This window comes from Cynocephalus volans, chromosome 14 (assembly GCF_027409185.1).
Source record: "Cynocephalus volans isolate mCynVol1 chromosome 14, mCynVol1.pri, whole genome shotgun sequence".
Classification (NCBI taxonomy): Eukaryota; Metazoa; Chordata; class Mammalia; order Dermoptera; family Cynocephalidae; genus Cynocephalus; species Cynocephalus volans.
Genome location: NC_084473.1, coordinates 49,186,988 through 49,211,784, shown reverse-complemented (window position 1 = coordinate 49,211,784; position 24,797 = coordinate 49,186,988).

Sequence of the window (24,797 nt, the reverse complement as noted above, 5' to 3'; positions counted from 1 at the left end):
AACTGGGAAAGGCGGCAAACCAGAGACAGAGAGCGAGCACCCGACCTGGCACAGCACTGTGAGTGATCCCTGGCATAGCCCTGTTCGGGGGGTGCATGCCCATGCGGCTCCCGCCTGCACCACCAGGCCACTCACCGCCCGGTGCTGCCTCCATTTTCCCAGGTGCGGGCAGCTCCGCCCTGCTCGGCCATCACTGAGCCCTCCCACTTGCTTGGCCTGGCGCCGGGCTTTCCGGAGCCTGCGGACCGGCCTCGGCTCCAACTCCCTCCGTGGTTCTCTGGCAGGGCTGGTGGCAGGGGTGTCCCGGGCCAGTGTCGGGAGGGCAAGGAAGTACCCGTCACTCCACCATACCCTGGACTCCGGCCCCAGGTAAACTCCCTGTTACTGGGAGGCAGATACCATCTCTGCGGCCACCAGTTTGGAAAAAAGCCTAACGAATTTCTGGTTGGGAATAGTGTGGTAGGAGAGTTCCCAGGTCTGCTTGAACCAGCCAGAGACCAGGCTGCAGGTGGGCGCTAGACTCGGTTTATACTGGGGGGATACAAAGGTGAACAAGACCCGAGAAAGATCTACATAGTGCTACAAAGGCACCCAGAGAGACTGGTCGTCTGTGCCCAGCAGAAACCTGGTAGACTTCCTGGGCGAGGCAGTGCCGAGCAGGGTCTTGAAGGCCCAGCTGATAGACAAGGGGTGCAGAAGACACGCCCCAGCCCAGCACAGTGCGCACAGAGTGGGGAGACGTGCGGCCAGGGAGGGGGAGACTCGACAGAAACCACACACCCGGTGGGGTCGCCACTGCACGATCTAACAGCCTGGGCCAGAGCACACGGAACAGGGAGAAGTCCTGCACGGGAAGTGAAAGCTCAACAGAGATCACACACCCTGTGGTATGTGATCCACCAGCCCAGCAGAGTCCAACCTGACCAGAAAGGTGGCTCCCCGGAGAAGCCCAAGACCCGAGTCAACCACACACACAAGGCACTAGAGGCCAACTGAGCAGTCACGGAGGGAGCCATACGAAATTGGCAACCACAGCAACATCCTAGTTAGTCATTAGTCTTAAACCGGTGAACTGTGAAACCCCCGGCCACAATGAATAAACACCAAAAAAAAGATACCAGAAATACAAAAAATCAAGAAAGTACACCACCAAAAGTTAATAAATCTCAAACTCTAGATCCTATAGAACAAGAAGCCCTTGAAATGACTGACAAGGAATTTCAAGTGATAATTCTAAGGAAACTGAATGAGATACAAGAAAACTCAGCTAGACATCATGATGAAATGAGGAAAAGTATACAGGATCTGAAAGAGGAAATGTACAAGGAAATCAATGTCCTGAAAAAAAATGTAGCAGAACTTGCTGAACTGAAGAAGTTATTCAACGAAATAAAAAACACAACGGAGAGTTTAACCAGCAGGCTTGTCGAAGTTGAAGAGAGAACCTCTGAACTTGAAGATGGGCTGTTTGAAATAACACAAGCAGACAAAAAGAAAGAAAAAAGAATCAAGGACATTGAAGAAAATCTGAGAGTGATATCAGACAACCATAAGCGATCAAATATCCGAGTCATGGGTATTCCAGAAGGGGAGGAAAATGGAGATTCCATTGAAAACATATTCAACAAAATAGTGGCGGAAAACTTCCCAGGTATGGGAAAAATCACAGATCTTCAGATCCAGGAAGCTCAACGATCTCCAAATGTATTCAACCCAAAAAGACCTTCTCCAAGACCTGTCATAGTCAAATTGGCAAAACTCAGAGATAAAGAGAGAATCTTAAAAGCTGCAAGAGAGAAGCGTCAAATCACCTATAAGGGAGCCCCAATCAGGTTAACATCAGACTTTTCATCACAAACCCTAAAAGCTAGAAAGGAATGGGATGATATTTTCAAAATACTAAAAGACAAAGATTGCCAGCCAAGATTACTCTACCCTGCAAGGCTATCCTTCCGAAATGAGGGGCAAATAGTATATTTCTCAGACAAACAAAAACTGCGGGAGTTCACTACCACAAGACCACCCTTACAAGAAATCCTCAAGGGAGTACTGGGTTTGGTTCCTGAAAAATAACTACCACTGTCATAAAAACCCAAGAAAAATCTAAACCCGCTAGTATAATAAAAATGGCATTCATGAAGAGAAAACAAGCTAACAAAAACACTATCTACAACCTAAGGAACCAACAAACAAAGAAACCAAACAGTAAATCAGAAAGCAAGGAACAAAAGACACCTAAGACAACCAAACAACCAATAAAATGCTAGGAATAAATCAACACCTTTCAATAACAACTCTTAATGTAAAAGGCTTAAATTCCCCAATTAAAAGACACAGACTGGCTGACTGGATCAAAAAGCAGGACCCAACTATATGCTGCCTACAAGAGACCCACCTCACCCATAAAGATTCACACAGACTAAGAGTGAAAGGATGGAAAAAGATTTACCATGCAAACAGAAAAGAAAAACGAGCTGGAGTAGCTATTCTTATATCTGACAAAATAGACTTTAAACTAAAAACCATAAAAAGAGACAATGAGGGACACTACTTAATGATAAAAGGACTGATCCATCAAGAAGACATAACAATCATAAATATGTATGCACCCAATGTTGGAGCAGCCAGATTTATAAAACAAACTCTATTAGACCTAAAGAAGGAAATAGACACTAATACCATAATAGCAGGGGACCTGAACACCCCACTATCAATATTAGACAGATCATCTAGGCAAAGAATCAGTAGAGAAACACAAGATCTAAACAAGACTCTAGACCAATTGGACTTGGCAGATATCTACAGAACATTCCACCCAACAACCTCAGAATATTCATTCTTCTCAGCAGCACATGGATCATTCTCCAGGATAGATCACATATTAGGTCACAAATCAAGTCTCAATAAATTCAAAAAAATTGCAATTATCCCATGTATCTTCTCAGACCACAATGGATTAAAACTAGAAATTAATAACAAACAAAACTCTGGTAACTATACAAACACATGGAAATTAAACAGCATTCTACTTAATGACATATGGGTCCAAGAAGAAATCAAGCAGGAAATCAAAAAATTTCTTGAAACTAATGAAAACAATGATACATCATACCAAAACCTGTGGGATACTGCAAAATTTATCGCATTAAACGCTCACTTCAGAAGAATAGAAAGATGGCAAGTGAACAACCTAACACTTCACCTTAAAGAACTAGAAAAACAAGAACAATCCAAACCTAAAGTTAGCAGACGGAAAGAAATCATTAAGATCAGAGCAGAACTGAATGAAATTGAAAACCAAAAAACAATTCAAAAGATCAACGAATCAAAAAGTTGGTTTTTTGAAAAGATAAATAAAATTGACAAACCATTAGCATGGCTAACAAAAAAAAAGAAGAGAGAAGACTCAAATAACAAAAATTAGAAATGAAAAAGGCGATATTACAACTGATTCATCTGAAATACAAGGAATCATTTGAGACTACTATAAACAACTATACGCCAACAAATTTGAAAATCTGGAGGAAATGGATAAATTTCTGGACACACACAAGCTCCCAAAACTGAACCGTGAAGACGTAGAAAATTTGAACAGACCAATAACAATAAAGGAGATTGAAGCTGTTATCAGTAGGCTCCCAACAAAGAAAAGCCCAGGACCAGATGGATTCACAGCAGAATTTTACCAAACATTCAAAGAGGAATTGACACCGATTCTTTACAAACTATTCCAAAAGATTGAAATGGAGGCAAATCTCCCAAACTCATTCTATGAAGCAAACATCATCCTGATACCAAAACCAGGTAAAGATATAACCAAAAAAGAAAACTACAGGCCAATATCCTTGATGAATATAGATGCAAAAATCCTCACTAAATTACTAGCAAACAGAATACAGCAACACATACGTAAAATTATTCATCACGATCAAGTGGGATTCATCCCAGGGATGCAAGGTTGGTTCAACATACGCAAATCAATAAATGTGATACACCATATTAATAAACTCAAACACAAGGACCATATGATCATCTCTATAGATGCTGAAAAAGCATTTGATAAAGTTCAGCACTCATTCATGACAAAAACCGTCTATAAGTTAGGTATAGAGGGAAAGTATCTCAACATAATTAAAGCCATATATGCCAAACCCACAGCCAATATCATCCTGAATGGGGAAAAGCTGAAAGCTTTTCCTTTAAGAACAGGAACTAGACAAGGATGCCCACTCTCACCACTCTTATTCAACATAGTGTTGGAAGTACTAGCCAGAGCAATCAGAGAAGAGAAGGAAATAAAGGGCATCCAGATTGGAAAAGATGAAGTCAAACTGTCCCTGTTTGCAGATGACATGATCCTATATATCGAACAGCCTAAAACCTCTACAAAAAAACTGTTGGAATTGATAAATGATTTCAGCACAGTAGCAGGATACAAAATCAACACACAAAAATCAGTAGCATTTCTTTTCTTCAATAGTGAACATGCAGAAGGAGAAGTCAAGAAAGCCTGCCCATTTACAATAGCCACCAACAAAATAAAATACTTAGGAATTGAGTTAACCAAGGAGGTGAAAAATCTCTATAATGAGAACTACAAACCACTGCTGAGAGAAATTAGAGAGGATACAAGAAGATGGAAAGATATCCCATGCTCTTGGATTGGAAGAATCAGCATAGTGAAAATGTCCATACTATCCAAAGTGATATACAAATTCAATGCAATCCCCATCAAAATTCCAAAGACATTTTTCTCAGAAATGGAAAAAACTATCCAGACATTTATATGGAACAATAAAAGACCACACATAGCCAAAGCAATGCTGAGCAAAAAAAATAAAGCTGGAGGCATAACACTACCTGACTTTAAGCTATACTACAAAGCTATAATAACCAAAACAGTATGGTACTGGCATAAAAACAGACACACTGACCAATGGAATAGAATAGAGAATCCAGAAATCAACCCACACACTTACTGTCAGCTGATCTTTGACAAAGGCACCAAGCCTATTCAGTGGCGAAGGGACTGCCTCTTCAGCAAATGGTGCTGGGATAACTGGATATCCATATGCAGGAGAATGAAACTAGATCCATCCCTCTCTCCGTATACTAAAATCAACTCAAAATGGATTAAGGATTTAAGTATACACCCTGAAACAATAAAACTTCTTAAAGAAAACATAGGAGAAACACTTCAGGCAATAGGACTGGGCACAGACTTCATGAATACGACCCCAAAAGCACGGGCAACCAAAGGAAAAATAAACAAATGGGATTATATCAAACTAAAAAGCTTCTGCACAGCAAAAGAAACAATTAAAAGAGTTAAAAGACAACCAACAGAGTGGGAGAAAATATTTGCAAAATATATATCTGACAAAGGATTAATATCCAGAATATATAAGGAACTCAAACAACTGTACAAGAAGAAAACAAGCAACCCGATTAAATAATGGGCAGAAGAGCTAAGTAGGCATTTCTCTAAGGAAGATATCCAAATGGCCAACAGACATATGAAAAAATGCTCAACATCACTCAGCATCCGGGAAATGCAAATCAAAACCACATTGAGATACCATCTAACCCCAGTTAGGATGGCTAAAATCCAAAAGACTCTGAACAATAAATGCTGGCGAGGCTGCGGAGAAAAAGGAACTCTCATACATTGTTGGTGGGACTGCAAAATGGTGCAGCCTCTATGGAAAATGGTATGGAGGTTCCTCAAACAATTGCAGATAGATCTACCATACAACCCAGCTATCCCACTATTGGGTATATACCCAGAGGAATGGAAATCATCAAGTCGAAGGTATACCTGTTTCCCAATGTTCATCGCAGCACTCTTTACAATAGCCAAGAGTTGGAACCAGCCCAAATGCCCATCATCGGATGAGTGGATACGGAAAATGTGGTACATCTACACAATGGAATACTACTCAGGTATAAAAACGAATGAAATACTGCCATTTGCAACAACATGGATGGACCTTGAGAGAATTATATTAAGTGAAACAAGTCAGGCACAGAAAGAGAAATACCACATGTTCTCACTTATTGGTGGGAGCTAAAAATTAATATATAAATTCACACACACACACACACACACACACACACACACACACACACACACACACACACACACACACACACACACACACACACACACACAACCGGCGGGGGGGAAGAAGATATAACAACCACAATTATTTGAAGTTGATACGACAAGCAAACAGAAAGGACATTGTTGGGGGGGAGGGGGGGAGGGAGAAGGGAGGGAGGTTTTGGTGATGGGGAGCAATAATCAGCCACAATGTATATCGACAAAATAAAATTAAAAAAAAAAAAAAAAAAGAGCGAGCTTAGGAGGTCAAACAGAACAAGGTGAGGAGGATGTCACACATGAGGCCACAACGGCAACAGCCTAGTGCAAGGTATCATTGTCCCAGCAGAATGAGGAAGAGGGTCTATGCAAGAGAGCAGTGGCAGCGGTGGCCTAACATGGGGTGCTGAACTCAGAGAAGGGTCAGATTGGAATCTCCTTGGAGGATGGAGCAGAGGTAGTGATGGATGACTGGTACAGATAGGAGGGTGTTAAACAGGTAAATACGCAGAGGATAATGGACTCTAAATTTCTCACTGTCAGAGAAAAGGGTTTCAGATATGAAAAGGAAGAAAACTAGAATTAACCTAATGTGTTGGATTTGGATTGCTGATATCATCGTAAATGTGGAGTTATCAATATAGAGAGATATAGAAAAAAATAAATGTGAGTGTGTAAAATATATACACACTCATGCACACATATGCAGAGTTGTCTAAATGTATGTGCATACACATACACAGTATATGTATTCATTAGGTCTGTCCTCCAAGCCTAGAAGCATCAGCACACCTAGCACTCAGATCTTAGTTTCTAAGTGTCACTCTCAATTTAAAGGAAATAGAGATTCTGGGAATAATAGTTATTTCCAGGGCTGGAACAGAGAAAGTATAAGATGAACCTGGAACATGTTTTTGTTCCAGAAAGCAAAGGAGTGCCCAAAGAAGGATGGGAACATATCCAAAGGGCACAGAATCTAGCTCGAAGAAGCTCCCAGGAGCCAAATCTTGGACTGTTTGAGCATCAAAATGAAGAGCGAAAATAACAGATTATAACTCACGGAGTATAATAGTGATCCATGAGTCCATATGGACAGAAATGAATCAATGAGTACATTTTCAAAAGGATGAAGGAGAGAACATTTACATACTGTTAGAGAGTCTTCCCTTTAAATTACCTAATATTAAAAAGGAGGAAGGGAAGAATAACTTCACAGAGGAGAATCCTACAGACCCTACCTGAACCAAGTGACCAAAATTCACTCTATCAGTAATAGAACAAATTGAAATTGTCTACTAAGCGATAGGATAAAATGAGAACACATCACTATTGTGATATTTTTGCTTTAAATGAATAATTGTGATCTTTTTATGAAGACTGGAGAAAGCCAAATTGAGGCACATTCTACAAAATTTTCCTGTCATCTTCAAAACTGTTAAGGTAATGAAAGTCAAGGAAAGATTGAAGGAGACTGAAAAGACATGGCGGTTAAATGCAATATATGATACTGGGCTGGTTCTTTTCTCTTTAAAGAACTCTTGCGACAATCGGCCAAAGTTAAATGGTGGTCGCTGAGTAGATGGTACTCACAAGGCAGCATTAATTTCCTGATTTTCATGGTAATATTGTGGTTATATGGAATAATGCTCACGTTTACGGAAAATATACTCTAATATATTTAAGAATGATGAAACATCATGTCAGCAACTTATGCTCAAATGGTTGAGGAAAAATGTTCTTTGTACTTTTCATGCAAATTTTCTCTATGTTTCTGATAGTTCCGAAATAATAAAAAATGAAATGATCTATTTTCAAATGTGCTTCATAAAATGGAGAGAATTTTAAGGGTATTTATATTCATTCTATGACACTTGATGACCCCCTTTTTATCTGAGGTATGTGTTACGGGATTTGATAGCCACATTCCTTAAATAAATATATACTACATATTAATTTTAGGCAAATGATTACTGCTTCATGGAGCCCTAGACTTAATTGGTTGTGAAAACTCATCTTCTACTTTGGTGAGGTATTCAGTTAAGCCCATAAATGCAGACAATTAATCTAAAAATATTAGTTTACACAATTCATTTTTGTGTGCAAAACTATCAGGGAAGGGCATCTAATTTACACTTCCATAGACTGTGCCAACAGAAAAAAACTCTTATTTACCAAAACTTGCTCAATCTCAACCTATAGATTTTACATGCAAGCATTCTTGACTAATCAATTAATGAATATTTATTTTTAAAAAGTAAGTGGAAAAATCATAAAAACTGCATTTTTTATACCTACATTTATATGTCTATATTGTACACAGCCTTCTTTCATTCCTTAGTTCCTTGGATTCCTCCTTCCTTTTTTCCTTCCTTCCTTCTTTCTTACAAAACCAAGACCATAGAGTAAAAGATTAGGATAAAACCATAGTAAACTGAGAGTTTTGATTTTCAAGGCATTTATTAATCTCATTATTTCATTAACATACCATTACATACTTGTATTTGCTCTTCCCCTAACCCCCTATGCACTCTTACATATCTAATTGTATTTTTCATAGTCCACTCTGAGTAGTTATCTCCAGCTGGCATGAAGCAGCACATATTTTCAGTGGGTTAGTCATGGAACTATTCCAAAAAAACACAGTTTAAAGTATGTTATTAAAATCTTGAATTAAAAAAAAATTGCTGAAATTGTAAAAGCAAAGATTTGTTCAATTTTGACTCTTTTCTTGCATCTTAAATGGAATTGTGAGATCCTCAAGATCTTCTAGCTCAAACATGCATTTATTCTTTATGCTATTTTGTTTGCTTACAAATATTTGCAAATACGTCTTCTCAGATATTTTCTTTTTAGGTAGCACATCTATTCTTTCTCTTGACCCAATCAACCTTTTTTTGTATGTTTAAGTTCTAGTTTCCATATACCTAATAATTAGTGTAAGTTGATAATGTGCTATGTCAGTAAGGAAGTTATGATTTCACCATCTCTTAAAATTTATAAATAGCTTTCACTATTCGTAGCTTATTTCTGATTATGTTCATTGTGGCATATTTTATGAGACAGAAAGAGTTTGGTTTTTCAAAAAACCTTAATATCTAATTTGAGAGATGTCTGCACAAAAGTTTACTAACAACATAAGATCTTGTAAGTACATAGTAGGTGCTTTAGGTGTTCAGATGTTAAGACACCTGTGGGTAAATTTTCATAGATATGAGATTAGATTGTAGCCTGCGATTTGGTTAGGTGGTGATTAAAAAAAGAAAGAAGTTGGGCACTTTGAGAACAAGTGACAGTGGTAGCATAGATAATAAGGTGAAAATGGTTCTAAATTGTTTGGGGACAGTCACAAATTCCATTGTAAAGGTAAGAAAAAGCTACAAGACTTACTTTCCAAGGTAAATATCCGTACATATCATTTGAGAGAGACCAAGAAGCCCCACATCCTCATCCATTGCCTCTTCCCCCTCACCTCAATGTTCTGGGGGTAGGCACTGGAGTTTGCAGATAGACTCTCTTGGAGAAAATAAGTTATGCCAATTATTAGAAGCTGAAGTGGAAAAGGTAAAAAGTGAGATGTTGGTAGCCTTGAATGTGAGGGGAATAATACAGAGTCTCAAACAGATAAACTCTCCTAATGAGCTCTCATTACTCAACCAGCCTAGTCAGGGGATCAGCCAAAGAAATATAGAAAGCTTAAACTCAAAAGATAAATAAACATTGGTACTTAATATGCATTTGGGCAAGTCAAATAAATAGATTCCTTTTATTTATTTATTTTTTTGTATGCTAATTGACATTGCATTATTTAGGTATAGCCATAGAATTGTTCCTATTCATAGGCATTCAGAAATAGAACACACTTATTATGAATAATAGGAACATTTACCTCAGTAAAACTCAAATGGTACTGAGGGGCTATGAAGTTTTAATAAGAAGTGATTAACATTGATTTTAGGCCACAACACATTATCATGGTTTCTTCTTCAACCATAGTCTTTATTTCCAAGGCACTGCAATAATTCAGATCATTCTAAGTAGCAATTAATTCATCCATCGATTCACATATTAAGCCAGGCACATTGTTGATTGAGTATAGAGATGAATAGAATAGAGTTTTTACCCTTAGGAATTTATGGTCTAGTTAAAGAATAAGGTTTATATGCCAGTGTGCTGCTTTCCTATGCCCACCTTCTGGGCATCAATTAGCATTCTTCCTTCCCAGATATCTTATAACAATATCTCTAGCTCTAGCAAATAAAGAAGCAACCAGAGTTATGATGGGAATGAGGCAGTGATTTTGTTATGGCAGAGCTACCCACTGCTGAAACACAAGATCTGAGCCACAAAAACACTATTTATTTTTTTGGCAGTTAATTGATTAGCCTAAAGACTTTTTATGTTGACCTAAAAATACTGACTCTATCACTAGTGAATACCATTTTTCTAGCCATGTTCTGAATATCTGATTTATATCAAATAGGCTTCTAAATGTTATAATCTGTAAATAAATATAGAGATCAAGTTTAACAAAGTATTCTAGAATTGTTGAGTACGAATAATACAGAGCAGGAAACTTTAAAGGGGAAATCCATTAAAAATTAAATACAGTTTTACAAGAAATATCATGTCATTTTGAACTAAGGCTAATAATTTTTTTCCAGTGGAGAAGAGATTGATGCTAAAACAGCTGATTTTGCACAGACTCTTAAATCTAGCATCACTTTACGTTAGCTCTAGTTTAAAAAGATAACAGTACTTACTTGGCAGGAGAAAAGATATCTGACGCTCTTAAAATTATTTTAACTGTGGTCATCTTTCAGGATGAGATTTCCTCTTCATATCACATGCGTTTAATTTAGTCTCATGCAAACACTTAGTAAATAAATTTATCTAAACTGAATGCAAACCTTCTCCTAGGGAAATGCCTTTATATCTTTGAAAGCCAACTCGTTTGAAATAGCTCAGGAGAACAAGATCACCATGCAAATTTTATTAATCCTGTGCTCAGTGGATGAACTGACCACCAAATAACCTTTAAAGCTAAATAAAATAGGGCATGAAAGAGGTAATGGGGTCAAATAAACAGAAGCTATCGATTGCTGCTAGCATAAGTAGATTCTAATTTTATTTTTCTTTTGTTGTTGTTTTTTCTTGAAACAATATGCAATAATATTTGAATTGTCCAAACTTTGGATAATGGACTAATAATGCATGTTTTCATACATTCTGCACTAGAAAGGCAAGAGAAAGAAACTGAAAATATATGGATCTTATTGCCTTTCCTTTTTGGTAATTCCAAATTCAAATTTCTAAAGATAGCAATTCATGTTGCATAAAATATAAAATCATATAGCCATTTTGCTTTATTTAATATGATGTTTCTTACAAAATTAATGTAGTATTCAGACAAGATGGATTTAATGGCAAAATACCTTTGGTATATATTTAGTAAAGGAAAATTAAAAGATTATTGTAGTAACTCCTAAATTTTAAAGACTACACTACATGCATGATGGGTAGTATAGATGATATATATATAATAAAAGCAACTCAGGTATGTAACTTGCTTTTTTGAGTTAACAGTATATTATGGGTACATTTTATGATTCATGCATAGGTCTAGGTCATTCTTTCTCACCGACTGCCTGGTATTTCCTAGCATGTGCAAACCATCGATGATTCAACTTTTACATCAACGGATTGTTCCCAAATTTGCTCTTACAAAACAGCCAAGACTATAGATATATGAATAGCTTTATATAATCCTGCTCTTCCTTATACAGGAAGAGTTCCTTATACAGGATAGAGTTCCAGTATTGTGTTTGCACATTCTAAAGTTATCCATTCATATATCCTTCTTATAGCTTAACAGATCCTTATCGAGCACCTAATATGTGCCAGGCACTGTTGTAGGTGTTGAAGATACAGTGACAACGAAATGCTGTCTTGGAACTTATTATTAGGGGAGATAGACAATGAATATGTGAGCAAGTAAATACAGAATGTAATGAGAGGTAATGGTAAGTACTATGAAAATCTAAAAAAAAAAACCAAACAAACAAAGCAGTTAGATAATGACAGGGTGTGTGATTGTTATTCTAAATAGTATGGTAGGGAAACTCTGAGGATATAATATTCGGTAGAGTCCTGAGTGAATTGAGGCAGATAGCTATGCCATGCACAGGAGCAAAGGATTCCAGACAAAAGAAACAGTTAAGTGTAAAGGCCACAGTGAGGACATTAAAGCAAAAAGGCCAGAGTAGCTGGACTGCAGTGAGCAAGAGGGAGAGCAGTAAGAGATGATGTCAGAGAATTACAAAGGGCTGGGTCACGGAGGATCTTACATAGTCTATGGCAAGGACATTAGATCTTATAGTTAAGTGTGAAGGGAAGATATAGAGGGGTTTTAAAGGGAAGTTAGGAGCAGGATGGGTGTGGGATGATGTGATTCGATTTGGCTGCTCTGAGGAGAACATACCACAGGCAGAGAGGTTGGAGGCGCAGAGACTTTTAGGAGGCTAGATCATTAGTCCACACTATTGATTATGGTATGTTGGACTGCGACTAGATATTAGAAAGCAAAATGGACTTGGGATATATTCTAAAGGTAAGTAGAAAGGAATTTTAAATAAATTGGATGTGAAACATGAAAAATATTGAGAAGGATAATCTCAAATTATGCATATTTTAAATTTTAATACATATTTTATAATCATTTAACAATTTTTTAATGCATTCATCAATGGTGGTTGAAAATATCCATTTAATTCTGCCCTTAGAAGTCCTAGATATTAACAATAGCTTTAACTTTTGCCAATTTAATAGGGGAAGAATTATTATCTTAAAACAAGTATTTTCACGAGTATTTAGAGATTGGGCATGTTTTATGTGATTATTGGCATCTGCTGTTTTTAAACTGCAAAGTTTTTGTGTGTGCCTATTTTGGAGGTTATTTATTGGTGCCATTAATTTATAGAAAATAAATATATTATTGATATTCACCCCTTTGTCTTGAATGATTTGCAACTATTATCTCATTATCATTTGATTTAAGATCTGTAGTGTCTCTTGTAGTGAGAGGTGGATTAATGGACACAAAACAGCTAGACAGGAAAAATAAGTTCTACTGATGTACAGTTGATTAGGTAGCCATCTATAATTAACAATAATTTACTGCATGTTATCAGATGGCTAGAAGAAAGGAGACCGAATGTTCTCATCACAAAGAAATGACTAAGTTTTGTAATGATGAATATGCTAATTACCTTGATTTGATCATCACATTGTATATACGTATTGAAATATAACTATGTACTCCACAGATATGTATAATCAGTGTTTTGATAAAAATAAATAATTTGCTCAGAAAAAAAAACAAAGTAAGAAAAACAAAAACACAGCCAGAACATCTTTCTTCTTCCTTTATTTGACTTCTGTACTTTTTATTTTTGTTTTTTGCTTTATTAGGGAGACTTCATCCTAGTATAGATTATTATTTAAAAATCCTATATTTTCTTTTAGGACTTATATGGTTTTATACAATACAGTTAGACATCAATACATCACTTCTCTTTATAGTGGAAAGAGGTAGGGGACTTATATTTTATTCCATATGGCTAGAAAATCATTGCATCGTTATTTATTTTAAAAATATTCTTTATATTTATTTGAAGTGCTAGTTTTATGATGTCTTAATTTTCTTATTTACTTATTTTTCATTGTTTTTTCTATTGTCACTTAATTCTACTTACAGCAACTTTAGAATGAGATTGAATATATTGCAGAGAAGGAATACCCTCAACATGACTTTCTTTTCAAAACGTCTTGCACATTCCTGTGCACTTATTTGTCCTCTTTACTTTACACTTATTCTTTAGCATTTCTTACTTCCTGCAGTCCATAATAATATAAATGAAAAATGAAAGAAAAACCTACTGAAATTCTCATTTGAATTGCATTTCATATATATTTTAATTTGGGAAAGATTGGATTTTTATGATATTAAATATTCACTTTGAGACATGCATTTATCCTAGTATATTCAGAACTCTATGTCCTTCAAAATTATATATAGTTTTATTTTGGGGTATTGTAACATTCTTGTCAAATGTATTATAATGTATTTTAAAATTTTATCATGCTTACTGATAAAATTTTTTAAAAATTTATTTTGGAACTAATTACCACTAATATGAGGTGTTCTTATATTTTTATTTAAATTTAATTTTATATTCTGACAACTTTTTAAATTCTCTAACTTTTCTGATAACATTTTTCTAGCTTCTTGAATTCAATCTTATTCAAATTAATGATGTTTTATCTATTTGTTCCAATATTTACAACAATTTTGCTTTCTTTTCCATTATATTCATATATTGAATGATAATGACTTTACTCTTTGCCTTCCTTTTGAATTTAATAAAAAAAAAATTTACAGTTAATATATATTTGCTTTTGGTTTCCAGGAAAATTTTGTCCTGGAAATTTCTATTTGTTGCTGTTATAGTAAGTCCATTTATCAGGGCTGACTATTCAATTTTAGTAAATGTTTTGGCTTTTATTGATTTTAATGATATTTAATGGTACATAATGATTATTTAATTAAAATATTAAATTTTTAAATAAAAATCAGGTTGGATATTAGCCATCCTAACTGGAGTGAGATGGTTTCTCAGTGTGGTTTTGATTTGCATTTCCCAAATGCTGAGTGATGGTGAGCATTTTTTCATGAGAATGATAAATGTTGGCGAGGTTGCAGAGAAAAAGGAACCCTCATACACTGTTGGATGGACTGCAAATGGTGCAGCTTTTATGGAAAATGGTATGGAGGTTCCCCAAACAATTACAGATATCGATCTACCATATGACCCAGCTATTCCACTGCTGGGAATATACCCAGAAGAATGGAAATCATCATGTTGAAGGGATACCTGTACTCCAGTGTTTATTGCAGCACTATTTACAATAGCCAAGAGTTGGAACCATCCCAAATGTCCATCATTAGCTGAGTGGATAAGGAAACTGTGGTATATCTGCACAATGGAATTCTACCCTGCTATAAAAAAGAATGAAATACTGCCATTTGCAGCAACATGGATGGACTTAAAAAAATTTATGTTAAGTGAAATAAGTCAGGCACAGAAAGAGAAATACCACATGCTCTCACTTATTTGTGGGAGCTAAAAATAAATAAGTAAATAAATACACAAACAAACGGTGGGGTAGGGGGGTGAGGAAGAAGACACAACAATCACAACAATTCCTTGAACTTGTTAATACAAGTGAATACGTATGATGTTGATGGGTTGGAGAGCTGAGGTAGAGTGGGGAAAGAGGAATCAGTAAAGGGACATGAAAATCAACTACATTGTATATTGATAAATAAAAATAAAAACTAATTAATTAATTGGTTATTTGATTAAAAAATAAATAAATAAAAATAAAATAATTAGGTTGATAGAGCTCCCCAAATTAAAAGTTGCAAACTTGAAATAATCATACTTGGACATGTTATATGAGATTTGATCTCAAAATATTTTATTTATTATAGATACATTTGTATTATCTTTCAATTTTATTTTTCCATGAACTTTTTGATGTACCCTCCTATATGTATATGATGTTATAATAGTACCATATTTTTGTAACTAGAGACATAAAATGGAATTGAATTGTAATTTTACTCTTTTGTAATATATCCCGTTTATTTATTTATTTATTTTGTATTCTGAGGTTTGTTATATTGATTTACCTAATTTTCTTTTCGATGCTATCTCATTTACTGGTTCACTGGTTAACTCCTACATTAAGTTTCAATGATTTGTTTTTTTAATGTAGTTATAAAATTTTATTTTGTTATTTTACAAATCTGCTTTATTTATTATTTTTTAAGTGTCTATTCTCAGGATATTAGTTTATACATTTTAATACTTTTAAGCATTTGTTGTAATATTTTTCTGTCTGCTAATTTGAAGGGCATGAGAGTCAAATCCTATTGATTTGTTTATGCTGACTATCATTCATGGTCCTCTATTTTTTCATGTGATTTATAATTGTGGCTTGACCTAAAGTCACCTCTCAGGAACAGTGTTGAAGATTCAGTTTTTTAGGGAAGTTTTATTTTGCTTCCTCCATAATATCTCAGGAGGTTTACCAACCCACAACTAACTTTTAGGGTATTATTATTATTATTATTATTATTTTAATTGGGCATCCTTGGGCCATTTTGTGTACAATTGAGCACCCTATTTTAAAGAGAGTAAGCCATAAAGTATAAATTCTCAGGGAATTTTTTTTTTTTTTTTACTGGTGATGCCCTAACATTGCCATCATCACCCAGGCAGACACACAAGCTTACTGCCATTTTAGGTTTTTCGTGTTTTTGCATCCTAGGGATTTTTCCTATTGTCTTGAAAAATGAGCTATGATTGTAAATGTACAACTTCTATGTTTCTCAGTTTTTACAGGCTCTAGGTAATTTAATCAAAGTGTGAGCAGCACAATCATTGGCCTTTTTGATTTTACACCTACTGCTTCCCATCAAGTCGTATGCTGTTCACCAGCCCTACACTTCACTGGACTTTTTGAAAGCAATAAAATGAAATGCACCCTCCTCTACCTTCTTTCTTCATTTGAACTGTATGCCATTTTGTTCCTTAATGGGATTGAATTTATCCGATCTTTTTTATGTAGAAGACAAATTTTAATGAGTTACGGGATTTACTGGAGAAAGTAACCCAGAACAATTGCACTTTGGGAAGGCAGTCTTGGGAGAGATGGCTAATGTACCATAGAACACAAACTATTCCATAGGTGGTTGGAAAAGAGTCAAGAAAACAGAAGAACAATGCTGAGAAGAGAGGGCACACCAAGGGATGAGGAAAAAATTGTAAGTAAATCCTTTCTCTGAGTATCAGGAATTGTATTTCCAGGTCCCTTAGGTGACGGCAAATTTGACATGCAATCGTTTAAGTGCCCTTATGCATCAGTCGCTCTAGGGGGATGTAGGTGTCAGAGTATGAGCAGAATCAAGCTTATGACTTCAAACTGGAGGAAAGTCTGTGCATCTGGCAATGAAAGGGAAAATCCACAGGCCTCGGCAGCCTCTACAGCTGCAGAGACATTCTGAGACTGAATCAGGCCTTGAGTAATTATCTTGACATTCTGTGGTAATCATTTAATAGCTCAATAAACAGTCAACATTGACTGCATAATTAAAAAGTAGTTGCATAACATTTCTGCCTATAATTCAGTAACTAAAATTAGTGTCTCATGCAATTGTTTAAGCCATTGTAGACATGTTTTTTCAATATACATTAACTTATCCCCACCTTGTAAATGACAGTTTTTCTTTATAACATCTTTATTGACATTTTAATATCACTGGGAAACCAAGAGACTGATGATACCATTCAGTACTGGTTCTTCCCCATTCTTAAGCTCTGCTTCACTCACCCTCATAGGGACTGACTTTGCTGCATAATTGATGACTATACAAGGGTATTTCAAAAAAGTTCGTGGAAAAATAGAATTGAAAGATAATTGAAAGTCCGTGAACTTTTTGAAGTCTGCTTGTATAAAAACAAACTAAATACCCTCACACAAACAAAAACTACCAAATGCCAAGAGGAGAAAAATCTTAGCTGTCTTAAATTTTCTATGAATAGAATTAGTTCACCTTTTAGCTTTTAATACCATTTACATTTGATTAAATCAATTATGATAACTAGCTCAGCTCAGTATATTGGGGAATTTCTTCACATCTTGGTGTATATTGCTAGAGATAAAAGAAAATGAATGTCCTAGAACCTTGCTACACAAAGTTCAGTCCATAGACCAGCATCACGGACATCACCTGGGAACTTGTTAGGACATTTCAAGTCCAAACCCAGACAGAGAGATTCCAAATATGCACTTTAACAAGATCCCCAGGTGATTTACATTTTAGAAGATATGGATAAAACACACGCTCTGCACCTTTCTGTCAATTTCCTCCACCACAAATCTCTAACAGGTCTCTATTTTCACCCCAGCAAGCCCTAGTTTATCTCATCAATCTCTTGTTGACAAAAATTGCCTGGGTCCATTTACTTGCCGTGATACTCTTCTCTTTCAGTCGACTGTCTGAGTTCACTTGCCGAGTGTCCCATCCATCCTTGGGGTCCATAACCATCCTCTACTTCTCCCGTGCCTTTTTGGCTTTCCTTGTTTGCCTTCCCCATCCCCTGCCTCTCCACAGTTTCCCCACTCCTAGCACACGCACACTTAATTTGATTTGCCTTCTTGGCTCACACAAGATACTAAGATTTTTTTTTTTTTTGTATATTCAAATCTATTGAAATATTCATTATATACTCAGAAAAAAAAAGAGAGAAAAGTACAAGTGAGAAATAATAATAATAATTTAAAAAACCCACCATTTGCTTTTAATGCATACGTAACAATTTGAAGAAAAACTGAGAATTCTTTGCCATACAAGGGATTTTAAATTGCCACTTTAGAAGCACAAATACACATATAATCTCTTTAAACACAAAATGTTAGATAATATTTAAAACAAAGAACCAAAGCTGGCTGGTTAGCTCACTTGGGAGAATGTGGTGCTAGAAACACCAAGATCACAGGTTTGGATCCCTGTACCAGCCAGGTGCCAAAAAATAGAATAAAATAAAATAAAATAAGTTAAACAAAGAACCATCACAGAATTTAACAGTAATATTGTTATATTTCAATGTAAAAAGTTAATGTTGGTTGGTCAGGCATGCTTTGTGTTTCTGTCTCTGGCATTTTCAAAATTTGACAGACCAGTGCTATTTAAAATGAAGCCACAGCCCATATTGATTCAAAGCTCTTTATCCATAGCTGCTAATAATCTGTACATTAAACCACAACTCATTCCGTGAAAAACAATTAATTTGTTGGATGGAGACAAAAGAGTTTTTACTGCTATGTGAATTATTTTGTTTCAATGTCCAGAAATTTTTTTAATCAAGCTAATTGGGACACAAATCTATACAACATTTACCGAACTTGTTTTTACTTTATAAATGATAAAATACAATGATAAAATGAAGTACCTGTATATCAGTAGCTTTCTGAAGAATATATATCACTTTTATTACTCTGTTAATTACTTTTATGGACATCTCCCTTTTTGTCTAGCTTATTTTTTCTAAATCTTGCTAATGAATTTTACTTAAGACTCATCTATGAGGAACATAAAATCACAGATATAAAGTTGTTGACTGTGCAGATGAAGCCATGAACGAGCAGTCAGGAGACCTGAATTCCAGTTCAGATCTTAAGCTCTTGCAAAGTACAATGTCATTTCTGATCATCAAGTTTCTAGTTGCCTAATTAAGAGGGTTCACACAGATACTCTCTAAGGTCTTTTTCTGCGGAAACTTGCTTTCCTACCGCAGCTAGAATGTTCAATCCTCTTTCAATTTGGGAGAAAGTATTTTCAAAGCACTTTGAGTGTGTGTGTCTGAACATTCTTCCTTTTTGGCAATATTTTCCTGCAACACTTAGTTTATTGCTCTGGATTTCTGGGCATAGAGCCTACTTCGGTTTTATTTTTGTTTATGTTTATCATCTTTATTTCTATTTTTGAAGCTGAAGCTTCATCAATGTATTATTGCACACTGTAAAATTGGATAATAATACTATAAAATTGATTTTCTATATTTGCACATTCCTTGAGAACCTTGGGTGTTTACTGCAATTAGTCTAATTTTTCAAATTGAAGCTGTCACCTCCTCTCTTGCCTGAAGCAAAACAGCAGGAAGTACAAATCACACTCAACAGCCTAACACCAGGAGAAGGAAACAAATACCTCTGCATAAAATTTACACATCTGACAGTGTGTCAGCCATGCAGAAATGGAAAAAGATAGCTTTTTAGAGAATCCGGCACTCCTTCAAATAATTAGGACAATAAAAAATCAGCATCTACTTCACTAGTAAAAAGTGTTTGCAGAGACACACTCTGGTTGACTCCTCTTTTTGGCCACTGCATTTTAGTACGTGTGTTGCATACACTAGGTGCTCAATATTTTGTTTGCTAAGCAAATAAATCAATGTTTTTTCAAATTAATGTGTGTTGTTAAAAATCAATAACAACTCTCATGTAAAGAGTTTGAGTCATCACCCCATCGTTACAACAAGAAAAATCTGGACAAACTAAAAATCATTGAGTTTTATTGGACTCATCAGAGAACTGAAGTTGTAGGGAAAATACCCATTTTGATATCTGGAGACACAGGAGAATCTAGAGTCACAGCTGAGATCTGCTTATCTGGAGTGGAAACCATTGGAGTCATAAATTGGTAGGCATACTTAAATGATAATTTTGACAAATTGCTAGAGGCTGAATGTGGATTAGTGTGAAAGTGAGAAAACGCTGGGGGCTGCAGTTTTAGTGGAAACTCCCATGCTTGTGTGAGCTTTACCTTCAGGAAACCCACCAGGTTCTTACTGTGAATATTTGAGAAAGAGACCATCAGAGCTCTGGCAGTGGCAGGGAAGAATAATCCTTATGAAATATGACCAGAGAATTTTCTATAGCAAAGGGTTATTCTTTAGCCAGATTTTTAAAAATCATTCTAACCTCTTTCAAACAGTTTTGAATAATTATTTTATTATAGAAAAAAGAATACTCAGTCCCATTAATTTCAGTCATCTTCCAAGACTGTCAAAACAAAGGATGAAGTTGTTCATGTGGGTCCAACATTTTGTATACATCCATACTATTAACAGAATAATTGTACAAGGTTGACTTCTAATACTTGATGCCAGATATTAGAATCTTGTCCTATTAACTAAGGTACATTTGAGTACCTTTTTTGTAGTGAATTTTTTATTTACACAACCAGCCTTGAATACCTAGGCTGTCTGTACAAAATGAGATTAAAAAAAAAAGAAAGTGTGCAATTTTTACATGAATGCATTTGTCATTAGTTCAGCTCTGCTTCATTTAAAGCAACAGAAATATGAATGCTAGTCAACAAATATTACTACATTTCCCTGAGGGGATTTCAGTACTGTAGTGAAACTGAAATAAAATTTATCTAAGAAAAGAAACATGGAATTTATAAATTATAAAGTGTAAGAGAAAAATCCACAAGCTATTAATGTTGTATCGTCTTTCAACAGGTAGGGAATACAAATTAAAATAACAAATGTCCATCATCAGATGAGTGGATACGGAAACTGTGGTATATCTACACAATGGAATTCTACTCTGCTATAAAAAAGAATGAAATACTACCATTTGCAGCTGGACTTAGAGAAAATTATATTAAATGAAATAAGTCAGTCACAGAAAGAGAAATACCACACATTCTCACTTATTTGTGGGAGCTAAAAATAAATAAATAAATACACAAACAAATGGGGGAGGGTGGGGAAGAAGATACAACAATCACAGTTCCTTGAACTTGTTAGGACAAGTGAACAGATATGATGTTGATGGGTGGGAGGGGGGGAGAGAGCAGGGGAGGGAGGAATTGGTAAAGGGACACCAAAATCAACTAAATTGAATATTGATAAAATATAAAAAAAATAAATATTTTGAGTGAAAAATACACATGTAAAGATACAGAAACAGATATTTCATTTGTGGAAGTAGCAGGGTTATCAATCATAAGAGTTGGCTCTGAAATATAGGATATGTTATTTCCAACTGAGAGGTCTAAGGCATTTAACTGGAGAACCAGTTGCCAATTGAATTAAACATAATGACTGGGGGGTAGGGGTAGAGGATGGGAAGATAGGAACTAGAGCCATAGACATACAAATAAGATGTTGGTATAAGTAGGAAGGCAAAGTATAAACTGGTAATTCATGAAGAGATATAAAGACAGTACATTTCAAGGTGGGTCAGGGATCATGCATAAGGAATCATGGACACAAGTTCAGTGATGGAGGACCACTATTAAATTCTTCCAGTTATATGGGTCAGAAGGGAGGCACACAAGTAAAACCATCTATATACAGGGTTGTTGGTGCACTTGGTCCTCACGGGCAGCCCATCACGAGACCAGAGCAGACTCCAGCAGCAGTCCTCAGCAATACATCTGTGGATACTGAAAATCCAAAGTATTTTCCCAGACTGAGGAAATATTATAAACGCTTTCCACATTTAGAAGCAACCTTAAAATGAGAGTTGAGAAAGAATGTTCAGGCAAATGAGTTACATTTCCTGAAAAACTATAAAATCCTTCTCCAGTCCTCCTTTCTTTTTTTAGCTCTTCCTTTACTCTTAACACTCTTTTTTTAAAATTTTAACTTTGCAGAATAGCTCTTCCTTTACTCTTAACACTCTTTTTTAAAAATTTTAACTTTGCAGACTTCTTAGGAATGCAAGTGTGGAAATGCTGTGAACCACAGAAATCATTCAGCTTTTTAGGTCTTGAACTTGTTAACATAAAAATATTAACACACTTTGCTTTCGTGGGACAAGGGTAATGTGACATTCTATTCATGGGCAAAGAAATTCATTTTTCTCCCTTATAAACAGTAGAAATGTCAGCACTAATTTATTTCAACAAATGTGCTTTGAAAAAATGATGCTAGGATACTGTAATAGTTTGCATAAAAAGTACAAATAAGTGACCAATATATGTTGTTTCTCTATCCTGTCATAGACAGATTATAATGTGCTAAAATATGAAACAGTAAGGGAAGGGGCAGGAGGAAAGTTTTGATATATGGCCTGCATATATCATAATATATTTCTGTAAAGTAGTAATTTTGCATGAGAAGAATGAATTAAAATGCAGGTCAACTGCATAAATATTTCCCCTCATTCTCTCCTCAAAGGCTGAGATACCATCATTCAATTCTTACACTACTTTTCTTAAAACTTTGAACCTGAGTGGTCCCAATTCCACTCTGGACTTCAGCTTTATGAGTTAGCAGAAAGTCAACCCCTCCAGTAACACTTTCCAAAGGATATAATTACAAATACGGCATAAGACTCTGCTTTCAAGATTTTTAACACTGTTGTATTTAGAATGTAATTGGTTTTTCTTCTGCTTTTTTCCCCCTCCCAATGCTCAATGCAATCTATATTGCCTAGAAGCCAGACTTTAAATGAAGCAGATGCTCCAAGTATAAACTCTGCTCTGATGGTAAAGTTGTTTCCTAGCAACACAAAGTTATGAAAACTTCAAGAGCACCACTTTGCTTAATACAGTTTCTCCCATTTAGTTTCATGTACTCAGTGGGTTATTATAAAGAACAGAGTATCAAATCAAAACCAACTTGATCCTGCATTAAAAAGAATAAAAAAACCACTCCATTGATTTTGAACTAGTGACCTCTTCAAGACTTGAGTAGACGAAATCAGGCTTTATACAATACTTTAAAAGAAGGTTTTTTGCAATGAAATTTGAGAACGACTTTACAAAAAGGTGATAGGCCTAGGCCATAAATCTGTCTAAGCAAATACATTGTTTTAAAACATCTAGACTTTATGGAGATCTAGCTAATTTCACATAGACCAGGGAAATGGTGTTTAATTGAAATGCTCTATAGTAGTGGTTCTCAAGCATTTTGGTCTTAGAACCCCTTTAATTTCTTAAAGTACCAGGCTTCCCAAAGTGGTGTTATTTACATGGGATTTATCTATCAACACTTACTGCATTAAAAATTAAAACCTAGGTTGTCCTTTCACTCTATTGATTGTTTCCTTTGCTGTGCAGAAGCTTTTTTGTTTGATATAGTCCCATTTGTTCATTTTTTCTTTTGCTGCTTTGTGCTTTTGGGCCCATGTTCATAAAGCCTGTGCCCAGACAGAATTGCTCAAGTGTTCCACCTATATTTTCCCTTAGTATTTTTATGGTTTCAGGTCTTACACTTAAGTCTTTAATCCATTTTGAGTTGATTTTAGTGTATGGTGAGAGATGCATATGTAGTTCCATTGTTCTGCATATGGATATCCAGTTTTCCCAGCAACACTTGTTGAAGAGGCAGTCTTTTCCCCAATGTAGATTTTTGTTGCCTTAGTCCAATATCAGATGGCTATAAGCCTGATGGGTGATTTCTGGGTTCTCAATTCTACTCCACTTGTCTGAATGTCTATTTTTATACCAGTACCATACTGTTTTGGTTACAATAGCTTTGTAGTACAATTTGATGTCAGGTAGTGTTATGCCTCCAGCTTATTTTTTTTTTTTTTGCTCAGGATTGCTTTGGCTATTCGGAGTCTTTTGTTTTTCCATATGAAAGGTAAGATTGTTTTTTCCATTTCTGTGAAGAATGTCATTGGTATTTTGATGGGGATTGCATTGAATCTGTAGATCACTTTGGATAGTATAGACATTTTCACAATGTTAATTCTTCCAATCCAAGAACATGGAATATCTTTCCATCTTTTTGTGTCTTCTTTAATTTCTTTCAGAAGTGGTTTGCAGTTCTCATTGTAGTGGTCTTTTGCCTCCTTGGTTAAATTGATCCCTAGGTATCTTATTTTGTTTGTGTGTGACAATTGTAAACGGGCTTACTTTCATTATTTCTCTATACCCAGAGGAATGGAAATCATCGTGTCAAAGGGATCCCTGCACTCCCATGTTTACTGCAACTCTGTTTACAATAGCCAAGATACGGAACCAACCTAAATGTCCATCGATGGATGATTGGATAAGGAAACTGTGGTATATATGCACTATGGAATACCACTCTGCCATAAAAAA